Consider the following 13,622-nt stretch of genomic DNA (forward strand, 5'->3'; position numbering starts at 1 on the left):
AAGGAGCTGTGCTGCATGCTGGTTCTATAGCATGCTTAGCTGCTTGTACCATATGGGCGTACAGTAGAGCCTTTTGGTTTAGTCTAGCCTTGGCCTTGAGGTCACAGTCTTCTGAAACTAAATGGGACATTTGGACTTATCCTCGCTAGTGTAGCTACATGATCATTTTTACTTCCCCCCCCCAAGTAGCAAAATCTAGATGTCAGAGGATTGGAGCAGTGCAGGGAATTAAATGAAATCTTTTCACTTTCAGAGCCATTGTCAAAAGGAGGAGGCAAGACGTAGATAACTGAAAAGTGTTTAGATTAACCACATACCAGTAACAAACAGGAAAGGCTTTCTAAGGGTTTTGCAGACACCAAAACCAGCAGAGCTCAGGTATGTACCTGCTCTAGTAAATAGTAGACTAGCATGGTAACACTGCTATGTATGCAAAGATTCACAGCTCATATCCTTCTATAGAGAACATCCTTTCCTCTGTCCTTAGAGGTTTAAATAGAGAATTTGTCAGAAAAAGCACCCGTGGCTTAAGTACTGGTGAGATGGATCACAGAGAATGAGGTCTTTGACATAGTAAGATCCTAGACCTGGTAGTGCTTACAGCTTAAAGTCAGCACCTTGAATTCAGCTCAGACGGAAGGAACGTTAAATTCAACTGTCAGGTTGCTGCAGAGCAAAGCCACAAAAATACCTCTGAAACACAAGTACTATTAGATAGATATCATTTAGAGGTCATAAGCAACATTCAGCCTGCAGGATTGGGTAGGGACTTTGTTGAGCTTCAGCCACAATTAAATTGGTTCTGTAATTCTAAAATGACACATACTGACATCTTTGCAGGAGAGGCCACGCTGCTTTTGTGATCTGATGGATAGTGTGTCCTGCCACCTGGGTAGAAAGAAGAGGTCATGTGTGGTGTTTCTTTAGTCTCCTATCTTGACAGAGCGCAGAGAGCTGGCTGCTGTCTGGACCTGAATAAATCTTTATGAAGGTTATTAGCACCATTCTTGCTTAGAGCCACTAAAAAGAGAGGGGGAGCAGTTAGGGGGGAAAGAGAGAGATTAAAGGGGAAAACCCAGTAGGTTATAAACGCATTTTCCTCTGTGCTGGAGGTTAAATAATATTTTATGCATGTGACAGAGATACTGTGATTAAGGAGCTGTCAGGCAGAAAGGGAGCTGGGCAGCAAAGGGAGCAGAGATGCTTGAGGGAAAAGGGTATGAAGATGTTCTAATGCTGAACTCTCTTGTGCGTATCTAGTGTATGATGTGTGGCTTTGTGTGCCTTTCACTGAAAAAAATGGCTATTCTACAGATATTTAGGGTTTTTTTCCCCTTCATTGCTCAAGTATCTTTTCTGCCTGAGATGTCTCACTGGTTACTAGTGACATTACTTTAGAAAATGCTCAAAAACTCTAATCTACGCTGCTACTTCAGGGTCTAGGATTAGGACTGTAGAATGGCATGTGATAATCTTCTACATAAATCATGGCTTTAACAAATGGAAAAGATGTCACATCGTTCCATTTATGCTGTTTACTCTGTTGCAGAAAGACTAGCTCCCTCCTGTGCATCTTGCTCAGTTTGAGGACTCCTCAGTCATTGCAAAGCCTCTGGAATTTTAGCTGTCGTCATATACCTTCTGTTCAAATTGGTGAAAACTGGGCACTCACTCATTTTTAGATCAGGTCAATAAATACTTGACCTATCCTGAGCTGTATTTTAACGTAATGTTACACAGACACCAGTCATGCCCAGAGGCTCTTCCTCGCGCTGCGCGAAGCTGCCTGTGTAAGCTGAGCTTCAGACAGGATGATATGCCTGTCTCGTCTCATAAGCTCTTTACTTACACTCAATGGGCAATGTATCATTGAAGCAGCAGTAAACATGGAGAAACGTGTGCTGTTAGAACGCAGTGCAAAGTGCTGTACTTCAGTCATTTAACACAACATGGGATTTACAGCCCCCCCCCGCTTCCTTTGCAGAAGGCAGTGTGTCATTCCACTTATTCAGCTGGTTCACTTTTGACAGACACACAAGAATAGCGGATAGACCAGAAGGAGAAAAGGTAAGACGTCCTACATCAGAGGCTCATTGTCCATACTGAAAACAAGAGAAAACCTGAAATGTTAAATGGTACAGGTGGAATGGAAATTCATGGCTGCTGAATGTTTGTCTAGGTAGTAGGATGGTCCTTGAGATCATGTTGGGTCCAGCAGAAGTTGATCCCGTGGAAGAAGTGGGCGTATAACCTTTACAAAAGAACTCACTGGAGATGTTTTATCTTCCTTCACTGAGTAGAGAAAAACATGGAGTCAACAATCTAATGGATACATTAAAGCAGCGCATGTTGGGATGGGGTAATTATTCTAAATCACTGAGATTCACTTACATATATTAGGCTGGTTGGGGGTGGGGGGGACATCCTTACCTTTGCGCTGAGTACAAACCATGGTGATGTTGGCTCTGTTGGGTACATGAGCCTTAGCTCTCGAGTGTTTATTTGTTTCCTGCTTTGTTAAGGCAATACAGCTCTGCTGGCTCCCTTTTAAGGTTAATAGTGTTCATAACACCTATCCAGCCTATACAAAAGCCACTGAACAGAATTCTGCTGTTTTCCTACTGCTGGTAGGTCGGTGGCTGAGCCAGTGATAGAAACAAACCTCTGTTTATCTTCAGTATGTTCCCAGAACAGTATTCCACTTCTTTAACACAACCTTCCCACCCCAGGACGGTTTGCTGTCAGCATTTAACCTCCTTTCTGTTGCAGAGTAGCAATGGAAAGCAGCATCTAGCTTTAAAAACAGACAGACGTGTCCTTGTAGGGAGACTGTCTGCCTTGGAGCTCCCCATGGGGAGACAATCGCTCCCTGCTGTTGGCAAGGAGCTAGCTCTCTCACTCGGCAGCATTAATCAGGGCTGACTGTTCCTGTTAATCCTCTGATCCCTTCCATACGGAACGAGAAGCGTTGTGTTTGTGTGTTATGCTCTTCTTCACTGAAAATAGGGCTGGGTCTGTGGCTTGCAGCAGGCAGCGATTAGATGGGTGGGTGATCAAAACATGATTAGCAAATCTGCAATTAGAGTGAAGGCCAGGAGGGCAGCGGCTTACTGCAAGGAAGGGTCACAACTGGTATCTGTCAGAATAGAAATAAATATGTGAAATGACAAAGGATTTAGCTGCACTCTTGTCTGATGAGACTGTGACTTAAATAGCCAAGGCACTGCTAGGAAGAAGCTAGGACTTTTTAAAGCACCAGAGATAGTTTATGTGGCTAAAACACAGCCTCAGAAATTGGGACGTCTGCATCAATTCTAAATTTTTGTCCCAGACGCTTTTTCTGACTGATATACAGGAACTTCATTTTCTTCAGCAGCTAGACAGTAAAGGTATTGACCGTGCCTTGCAGAGGTTTGTGAAGCGTTTAATATATCAGTGTGTGAAATGCTTTGAGACTATGTGGGAAATGTCTAGCAAAGCTGCAGACTGTTATTGCCAGATGTGATGAATTTGAGCAGGCCAGGAGTGGAGAGGAGTTCATGTCAGATTCTACAAGTAGAAGAACAACAGTTTGCTTGAAGCCAATCGCAAGACAAACAATGGCATGTTTTTAGCTTATTTTTGTCGTCTTTAAAAACCCTATGTGATATGGAAAATATGGCAACTAGAACTCTGTCTCAGAAGAACTGTTTAGTAAAATTGATCCCATTTTTCCACATCTAAATAATAGTGTTCACATCAGCTTCAGAGACAGGAAGATTGGGCCCATTTACAGCACCATGCCGTTCACTGTTTTCTCAGGAGTAGGAGGCACTTGCACGTAATGATATGAAATCTAATATTGCATGATGAAAATTCAAATTACACCTTCAAGATCCAGGGAGATCTGGGAAACTTATAATCCATGGTCCAGATCCTGGAAATCAATTCCCTGATACCAACTAATTTAAACTGGGGTCTGTGCAAACAGGGGGACTTGTTCTTAGGACTTTGGCTGCAGCATTGGCACCTATTACACAGTCCCACTGAGCACCCATTCAGCACACTGCACAATTAAGGGGAAGAAGTGGGCAGTTTGACTAGGGAGCCTTAAGCACACTTGTGAAGAAAGTTGTGGACAGCTATTTTTGAAGTCCAATCCCAACCGATAGGACTTAAGTAGTTAAAGCATATACAAGCTGGGTGACGTATGAATTAACCTTAGTAGTCTGATATTTGTATGTTACAGAAGGATAAAAAACAGAGTTAAGCTTGTGAGAATTCAAAACTGTTTCCAGTGGGTTGGGAATTTGAACCTAGGTTCTTATGCCATTAAATCAGTCCCTCTGCCTGAAACTCTGACCCAGCAAGCCAGCCTCAGATAGACATAACGTGATTCTTGTTACAGGCCTATTGCATGATGTGCGTTGCACAGCAGGATCTTAGTATAAATCTGGTAAATAGAATTGCATGGGCAAGAAAAAGCCTTTACTCTAAATGCTTTCTGTATAGACCGCTAATGAACATAGTGACCTTTATTTGTTTTTTTTAAGACAATTATTAAAAGAGAGAGGTGGGCAAATGTTTAAAAACGCCTTGGTTTTAAAAGGCTGAGCTGTGGAGAAAATCTGGGCAATGTGGGGTGAAGAAGAAAAATGAGTTCTGACCCTCTGTCTTTTGAGCCATCTGGTTTTTGAGTCTCTCAGTTGCTGCAGGATAGTTTTATTTCATTTACCTATGAACAGCCTACAATTAACCCTAACAGGCTCATTTCCAGTGCCTTTCATAAACTAGTTTCTATGCTGACCTTTCTTCCAGTGTCCCTCATGAGAATGTCAATAGAATGAGTTTTGACAATGGGAAGACCAGTGCTGATTGTCTGTCCTGCAGTGGTGGTGTGCCTGCTTGTCTTTGTTATTATTAGATTTGGTCTGCTAATTGCATCTCCCCTTTGAGTGCTAGTTTTCTTTTCTCATGTGAATATGGTAGCATAGTAGTATAACTTCAGCTTCCTAGACTGGTTACAAGGACTGGAAAGGAGTAGTACTGAAGAAAGAATCAAATATTGAATAATCTGTTTTTCTGGCATTCCGCTGTTCCCAGTTCTCCATGCCCTACATAGATTCTAAAGCTACTTCAAGCACAAGTCCGAAGACTAAACATTTGATGCAGATGAGCGATTGCTCGAACAAGTGTCGCACGTTTTCAGGAAAACAGATCTGCATTTAGGCAGGAAAGACAGCGGCTTTGCAGTCTGTACCTTTGTAATTTTTTAAATACAGTTTAATAATGAGGCCATGAATACCAGAAAAAAAGTTAAACATGATAGCTTTCTTCTAGGCTGTAGTATTAAGAGTTTACAATCTTTACTCAAACTGCATTCTCAAGAAAATACAGATAAATCTGGACATTGACTGAAAGTCAATGAACAGTCAAGTAGGGATCATGGTAACATGTTTGTGTTCTTGTGTAATATTCTTGGTTCCAAATATTTCTTACCGCGTAGTGTATTTAAAATAGTATCAGACTTTGTGCTTCTCAAGATTTGTTTGGAAATTGGGACTGGCTGTTTATGATATATATGGTCACTTAATAGCAGGGAATTTATAAATGCTGCCTTTTTAATGAAAATAATAATACTCTGAATTTCTGGAGAGGCTTTCCTCTTAGGATCTTGAAGTACTTTACAAACAGTTAATGAAGTCTTACTACTTCCTTGTGGCATAGGCAAGGTGCATTAAATTGAGAGGATAAATTAGGTATAGAGAGATTGAGACTTGTCTGTGGGTAGAATGTCAGTGGTGTCATCAGGAAGAGAACAGAGCAGCCCTGTCCTGTCTCAAAATCTTTTCTTTGCAAATACTTAGGACAAGAGCTCTGTGCTCTCTGAATAGGATCAGTGCAGTTGGGTTCTAAGATCAGTTTTGGGGGATTGTTGTGGTTTCTGGACAGCATAGGCAATAATAAAATAAAAAACTGTCTTCAGAGAGCCCTTAGATAATTTTGGTCTACTAGTCAACCATTCAAAATAAAAAATATTCCAGATGGTGTTTTCAGGAAAGGCAGAGCAAGCTTTTTCAACACTAATATTTGCCTGCTGAGGTTTTATTTCCCTTCTTCCCCGAGGGACTTGAAGGCAGTGCAGTACAACTGGGGGGGGGGGAATCCCCAGTAACGGAGGCAGGCACAGTTAAAGGCAATCTGCCATCATAAACAAGCCTCGGGTTTCCTTGCTGGTAAAACTTGTACCAGATAGCAGTAAGTAATGAATGTCCGCTGCTGTCTCTGGGAAGGAGCGAGTTACGTTCATTTTGCTGGGTGACCCCCCTGTTTGCTGCACGCACAACCGTATTGCAGCCAGACCCACTGGAGATCTGGACACCAGGGATTTGGGGGGCAGACTGCTGAACAACCTTCTACTCAGTTTCTGCCCTGTTGCAGGAAGACATAATATTTTTGCTGCTTCTTTTCCTCCTTTCCCAACCAACCACTTACAGAAGGAAACCGTTGGGTATCTTTCTTTCCACAGTGTGGCTTTTTTAGCCATAGCAGCATGTGAGACCGAGTGGAGATTCAGATGTGCTTTTAGAGAAAACTAGAGAAACAGTAACTTGTTTTTAGAGGAACAATAATTTGTCCGGGGGGGGGTGGGGAATCTTTGAGGTGTCTGTGCAGTACATCTATACCTACTTAATTTAGTCAAATCTACCCACCTTATTGTCTTTAAGAGAGCTTTTTTTGGTTTGTTTTGTTCCTTAATATTTCTTTGGAATATCTGGTAAGTGTTCATTTGTGGATGATCTGTGCAATTGTAAACCATCTTGGTTAACCCTTTGTAACTTTTTTTGCTAAACGTCATTGAGTTTCATGGATGTCAGTGGGAGATTAAAGGTCTTGGTAACGGTGAGCCTTTGAACAGCAGCGGTGACATTGCTGGAAGAGCTATGTGTGGCAGTACTAGTATAGTCCGTAAGGCCCTGCTGCTTCAGCCAGTGATTATAATGCTGGATACACAACTGGAGGCTTGTAATTTGGTTTCCTTTTAGGAGTCTCTGCGATAGACTGCAGCCCAACAGGAGAGCATCTGCTTTTCTTTTTGCTGAAGAATGCTGCTGGAACTTCTCTGTATAAGCTCACTTAAAAACCCCATTGCTTGATTTTATTAGTATGTAATAATTTGGCTCCTTTTACCTACAGAAAATTACTTATCTGAATAAAATGCAAGAATATTGTCTAACGAAAGTGGAAAATAAAGAGTATAATTGTGTTAATTATCAGATACCAGACATGTAATTAATATGCCACCGGAACAAAGAGCAAATGTACTAATAGCACATAATTGGACTTAAACTACACCCTTGGTAGAAGTGTCTGCAATGGAACTGTTGTGTTTGTGCTCCTTTTCAAATTAGCAATAAGGAATAAATTAACAGCCATTTTCTTGCCCGTACAAAGACGGAATCGTATTGTGGGGCAGGGTAATGAATTCAGAGAATGCCTTTACATTCCCATATGGCTCTTAGGGAGGGGAATACTCAGGCGCACGGCGCGCTCTTCTTCCTTGCAGGAAGGCAGGCAGAGAGAAGAGGAAAACCTCATTGTATGACCAGATGTTCGCTGAATACCATGATCCTAAAGAATACCAAAAATCTGTAAGCTGAGTAATTTAAACATTGTCACCACTACCTGGTGCAAATATTTGGGTTGGTTTATCCATCCATCCTTTTATACGTGGTATGCTACTGTATTACGTTGTCAGATAAGGAAATAGGTAGGGTAGGGGCTAGTCACTGACCCAAAGGGACATCTGAGATAGAACTGGAAAGAAAACCCCTAATTCTTCACTCTTTTTTCTTTTTTTTCTTCTCTCTCTCCCCTCTATATCAATTAGGGAGTTAAAGCAGTTGTTCATGTGGGCATGGCCCACTATGCTGCTCTTCAGAACAGGTTAGTACAATACATGAGGAAACAACATAGAACCACCGGAGTCCTTGTTTTTTTGTGGACACACATTGTAGAAAGGCTCATCCAGAGCACCTGACTGTAATTCTCATTCTATTGAGTTAGAGGATGATTAGTAAAATAACTAATTACTGATGCTGTTTCACTTTCTGTACGCGCGCTCTCTCTCTCTCTGTCTTTAGTCTTACTCTGTCTTACGCGCTCGCTCTCTCTGTCTTTAGTCTTACTCTGTCTTACTAAGCTTTACAAATAATTTATTTAATGCTCTTCAGAGGCCGCAGTGGTTTCAGGGACTTAGGAGACCTCAGTACCCCTTCAAGTAAGGAAATAATTTTTTGAAGAAAGAGGTCCAGTTTCATTCAGACTCCACTTGTATTTATATAACACAGCTTAAAATAGCCATTGTGGTATTAGATGCAAAGACTTACGTTGTTAAAGCTTAGGTCCTTAGGTGAAGTATTGCTTTTTAGCTAAGCGCTTGAAAACCGTTCTGTTCAAGGTATTTCAAGGTATCGCAGTACTTCTTAATTTTACCTAGCCTCTTTGTGCCCTGCTTTGCTAAATATGCAAATGAAAAGCCTAGAAATTCTGTCTTATTCAATTGTAATGCACCTGTCATCACAATATCTAGACACCTGCCTTTCTACTTCACAGAAGTATTGTGAGAGTGCATTAATTAACGCTTGTAAAATGCTCGGAGATCCTAGGATGGAAGGTGCTAATGAGTTGTAAAATATTATAATGATGTTGCAGAATATTCAGTCTCTTTGTAAGGAAAGACTTGCATCTTTCCTTCATTGCTTTCATGTTTCTAGATGCATATTTTGCAATAGAAGGTAAGTCTAAACAGGAAAAAAAGGATTAAACAAGGTAGAAAGATTGCTAATGCTGCTAGTTTTCTTGTGAGGAAGCTACTTGTTTTTATGTACTTCTTTGCTTATTGAATTTTCTTTTTGTCTCTCTGATGAACCCATACTTCAATGGCTTGTTGAGAATTCTCTGAACGTTCAGAAATGTCAGGGGAGAAGATTTTCTTCTTCAGATTGCCAAGGCCTTCATTTGCATCCCCTAAATCAATTCTCACACATGATCAAAGGAGTTCTGGAAATTTTCAAGTGTGGGGAAAACCAGTCCTCTAATTCTTTCTTCTCTAATATATAGTCAGGTTCCAAAGCATTAAAAAAACCCAAAACAACCCAACAAAACAAACTTCATCCACCAAATCTAAAACCACATGAATTTTATGCCTCTCTATGTTCAGAGGATTGCAACTGTGTATATTAGGGACAGCAAGGCTAGAAAAGGTGTAACAGGCCATCTATGTATGGTTTGGTGGGGTTTTTTTCTTCAAGCTGGTAAGGGCATTGCTCTAGCATTTTGTTGTGGAGTTTTCTTCTGAATGACCCAAAAGCTGCCACTTCTGTCTGTTGCCTCACAAGAGTACTCTCTGGTTTCTTAGATCTCATTGTGAAGAATTAATTTTTTATATTCACCTTGAATTATCTTTTTCTCAGTGTCATCATTGTTCTTTCTTCCTGCTCGGCTTAGACTGATAAAGCCATATCAGAACCAAAAAATACTAGAATGCAAATTCCCAAAATACTTTGGGATTATCCTATTGCTTTCTCTAGTGGGAATGGGAGGAGCTAGAGTGGAGCTGTAACACAGCTTCTCAGAAACTGGCCTGTTGTTGTCTTCATCTAATATTTTGCTTGGCTGTGCATGCAACTCTCTCATGAGCTTAATTACTGCATAGTCTCTATGGCAATTGGTCCCCTTTCAGAGCTGGTTTCAGGGCAGCTGTGATAAACCAAATGCTCAGTAGAGGAGATAAAGCTAGGTTCTGAGTTCTAACTTCCCATTAAAAGGGATCATAATCTGGAAATAAACTAGTATGCAGACATTAATTGCACTGAGATGAAAATAAGCCCACAGCCAGTTCTAGCCTCTTTATTTAAAGACTGGACCATTGTCTCAACCCAGTTCTAGACTATTTGAAGTTTGGACCCTTTCCCCATACCTCCTCTTTTGAACAAGGGTCCAAGTCTAATCTCTAGAAGTAACGGTGCATATTCCGTGTGTATTCAAAATGATTTATGACCCTGACCTCTGACAAGCAGATCCAGATCTTCTGTTGACTTAACTGAGCATGTCTGGCTTCCCTCTATATTTATGGTATGCACTGGCTTCCTTTAAGTAGCAAGCAAAGGCATTCATTTTTACCTATCACCTTATCTTTTCATTTCTGGCTGCTCAGCTCCATTCTGACAAGTGCAATAAATGTGTCCTCCTGGGTCCTTGCAAGCTGGGCATTAGTCACACTGTGCATTTCAAGGACATCAGTCCAATAGTTTTTCAACTGTAACGGAAAACATGTTCTGCCAGGAGCCATTTGTTCCAGTTTTGTTGCTTACTAACAAAATAAAAATCAATGGTTTTTTTGGAGCTTGAGAAGCAGGTCAGAGAGTAGGAGGGAGATAGGTGGTAAAAATGAAGGTGCTGAAGTTAGTTCTCAGAGTTTCTCTGAAATAATGGCATGTGGCATTTCAGATGAAGTGAGAATCTGTCAACTTGTGAAATGCAGTTACCTCTGGCAAACAGTATAGCTGTTGTTTCACAGCAAATAGGACTGGAGCATAGCAGGTCTCACACTGGGCAATTGAAATCAAATTTAGTTTTGTGAAACAAAAGGTATTTGAGAGCATGATTTATTTGCCATACTCTTAGAGTAAGTGCCAATGGAACATCAGTGGTGACACGAATCAGAATTTCATTTTGCTGTCTCCACTGCAGGTGGAGTACCCATACTACCTGTATCCTCAACCACGAAACTGCCCGTTCAAACCACTTAGTCATCTAAACAAAATCATCTAACTGGTCTTAAAGTACAGACTAAAGAATTATTTGCTTTACTGAATCAGTGCCTTAGTCACAACTGACTCAGAGGAGTTTTGCTTAGAGAGTGAAATGCAGTCAGTGCCTTCTCTTTCCTTGGAAATGTCCCAGTTTCATCATGACTGGTTCAGCTGATTAATTCATCTGAGCTGGTAGTGTCATTGTGCAATAAATAAGGTTTACCTGGACATAGCATTTCTTCTCTCAAAAATGTCTCTCCTTCCTAATTCTGCAGAATCAGAATGATTTAAATGAGTCCTGATGGTAACACTGAAGTCCCCTTCTTGCTGTGGTTGATGGTAGCGTGCTTTCTCCCCGTATAATGCGTGATGTAGCCCAAGTGGACTGCAGAACAAATTTTGCTCTTTAAACTGCCTTTCCTGCCACACCTAATCAACCTAGGTTGTTCTCCAGTTTAAAGGTAATAATAATTTATTCTGCAGAAAATGTAGAGTATGTGTATGTATTTGCATGCCAGCTGGTCACTGACTTACAAGCCCTCTTCAGATACTTTTATATTGACATTCAAGCTCTGTACGTGGTTATATTCCTAACCAAAAACCAGTATTTGGGCAAATAGATTTGTGTTTTATCATGTATTCATCAATGGCAATCATCTTTTAACTTAATGATACCTTGCCTTCCAAATCTTTACTAATGGGGTGGTTCTTACTCATGCATTAAGTTAGTAAGGCTAGTTTGAGAGTCATACTGAGCTGGACAGTCCTTCTACTCTCCATACGAAAGAAAAATATATAATGTAGCATACTGTCAGCTGAAGCTGCGTTGGCAGAATGTAAAGACTCAGCTATCTGGCAACAGATAGGCTACAGGCTGCTTCTGACATGATCTGCCATCCAGCATATGTTAGACGGGCTGAGATATCAAGGGGGTTTAGACCGAGGCTTTAGCTTTATTTAAAAAAAGAAAGACGTCTTGATAGAGCAGGTGACATGTAGCACACAGTCAATGAAATAAATGTGGACTAACTTGGTTGCTTGGTTAAGGGATAGCTCCGTAGCACAGGATAGGAATTGGGTATTGTTCATTGTCTTGGACCGCAGTGTATTTCACTTCAAATTCCTTTTCTGCTTTGCACACACTCATATTGGCAAATATGCTTAAGATACAGCAAGTAAAGATGGTTGGTTTTGAGGATGGAAGAAGCTGTTGGGTGGGCAGAGCAGCTTGCCCTTGGATAACCAAATGCACTGGCTTGCTGCAGACCAGATTCTGTCAACTTGCTGAGACCTTAGTGACTGACCAAGGGCAGCGAGTTGGTTTCTCACCTTTGGTTGGCTGGTCCCCCCGCCTCGAGTTTGGGGTGGTAGTCAGCAGGGAAGGTAACGGTATTGGGCTTGCCTTGGGAGGGAGGGGGAGGTTTTTCCAAAACAGATCAATCTTGGTATTTAAATTGCATAGTGTTTTAAAATAAAGAAATACCACATCTCCGGGATCTTGAACATTCTGGACTTTATTTTTATTTCACTGTGGGAGTGTAATGGCTAATAGGTACAAACCATGAGTAGTCATCTCTAATAATAAAATAAGTTGGTTGCATTTTAGTTGTCAAAACTCTGATCATGGTATTTTTTTCTTCTGTTGAAGCATTTTTGAATTGAAATTTTTGACCAAAGAGCAAATAACTCTTCTATTACAGGGCAGGTTCTGTTCAAGTTAATTATTCCTATGAAACTTCTTGATTTAGATAGTACTTGTGAATTTTTCCAAACAGAACTAATAGACTTTTGCCTTGATAAAAGTCAGTAAAACTCCACTGAAGAAGGTTTCTCACTGTGCAGAGTATTTGTCTAAACTGTGAGCGTTGCTGTTCCTCCGTTGGGGCAGGGTTAATGCTACGTCACAGGACAGTCATTCTCTGCAGCATGTGTTACCTGGGAATGAGCACTGAGGAAACCCCCTGGCTCTACAAACACGGACTCGGAGAGGCATGACGGTGCTCCAAGGTGTGTTTTACGTTTAAAGCAGACACATTTCCCCAGGATTGCAGTTTTAGAGCTGTGAAAACATAGCAAGAAAGCATGTGTTTGTTTAATGGTGCTTGTTGCAGGCAGGTGGTGGCAGTTTGTTCCTCCCCGGGGTGGTTCAGAACCCCGCAGCTGACCAGGGTTTGTGCATCCTGCTCCCAGTGCCTCACGATGCTGGGCTTGCTGCTGGTGGCCTTGCTGTCTTTGGCATCAGTGTCGGGTTAGGTAGAAAAACAGGGGCTTTTTTTTTGCCTTTTTGCTGAAAAGATCTGTGAACGCTAAGGTGAAAGCATTTAAATAGCGGTATGCGGTTTTAACTCTTTCTAAAGTGTTGGGGTTTTAATCAGCTGTGTGAGGCTTCAGCGGGGCACCAGCTCAGCCCCGATTACCGATCGCCCGCAGCTGCAGCAACGCGGGTGCGCAGGGTTCAGCTCGTGCAAAGAAAACAAAACAACAGAAAAAAACACCCCAAAACAACCCAACACCACCACCAACCCCCCGCACGCCCCGTCCCACCGTTTGGGTCCGGGGTGGAAGAGGCGGACAAGCAGCCGGTGGGGTAGCGGTGAGGTACCGGTGCGGTACCGCAGTGCCCGGCAGCCGCTCGCCCGGCGCAGCCCCGGGGGCTCTCGGGGCGGAGCGGGGGCGGTTGAGGCCGGGAGCCTGCGGAGAGACGTTTCTTTCCACGGGGGTTCGCTCCGCCCCGCCGCGCAGATGGGGGCTCCCGCATCCCCCGCGCCGTTGGTTCGCTCCCTCCCCCGCCTGGTAACCGGCGCGGGGGGACCGGCCGCGCTCGCC

The sequence above is a fragment of the Aptenodytes forsteri genome, unplaced genomic scaffold, assembly GCF_000699145.1.
Source record: "Aptenodytes forsteri isolate BGI_AS27 unplaced genomic scaffold, ASM69914v1 Scaffold61, whole genome shotgun sequence".
Taxonomy (NCBI): domain Eukaryota; kingdom Metazoa; phylum Chordata; class Aves; order Sphenisciformes; family Spheniscidae; genus Aptenodytes; species Aptenodytes forsteri.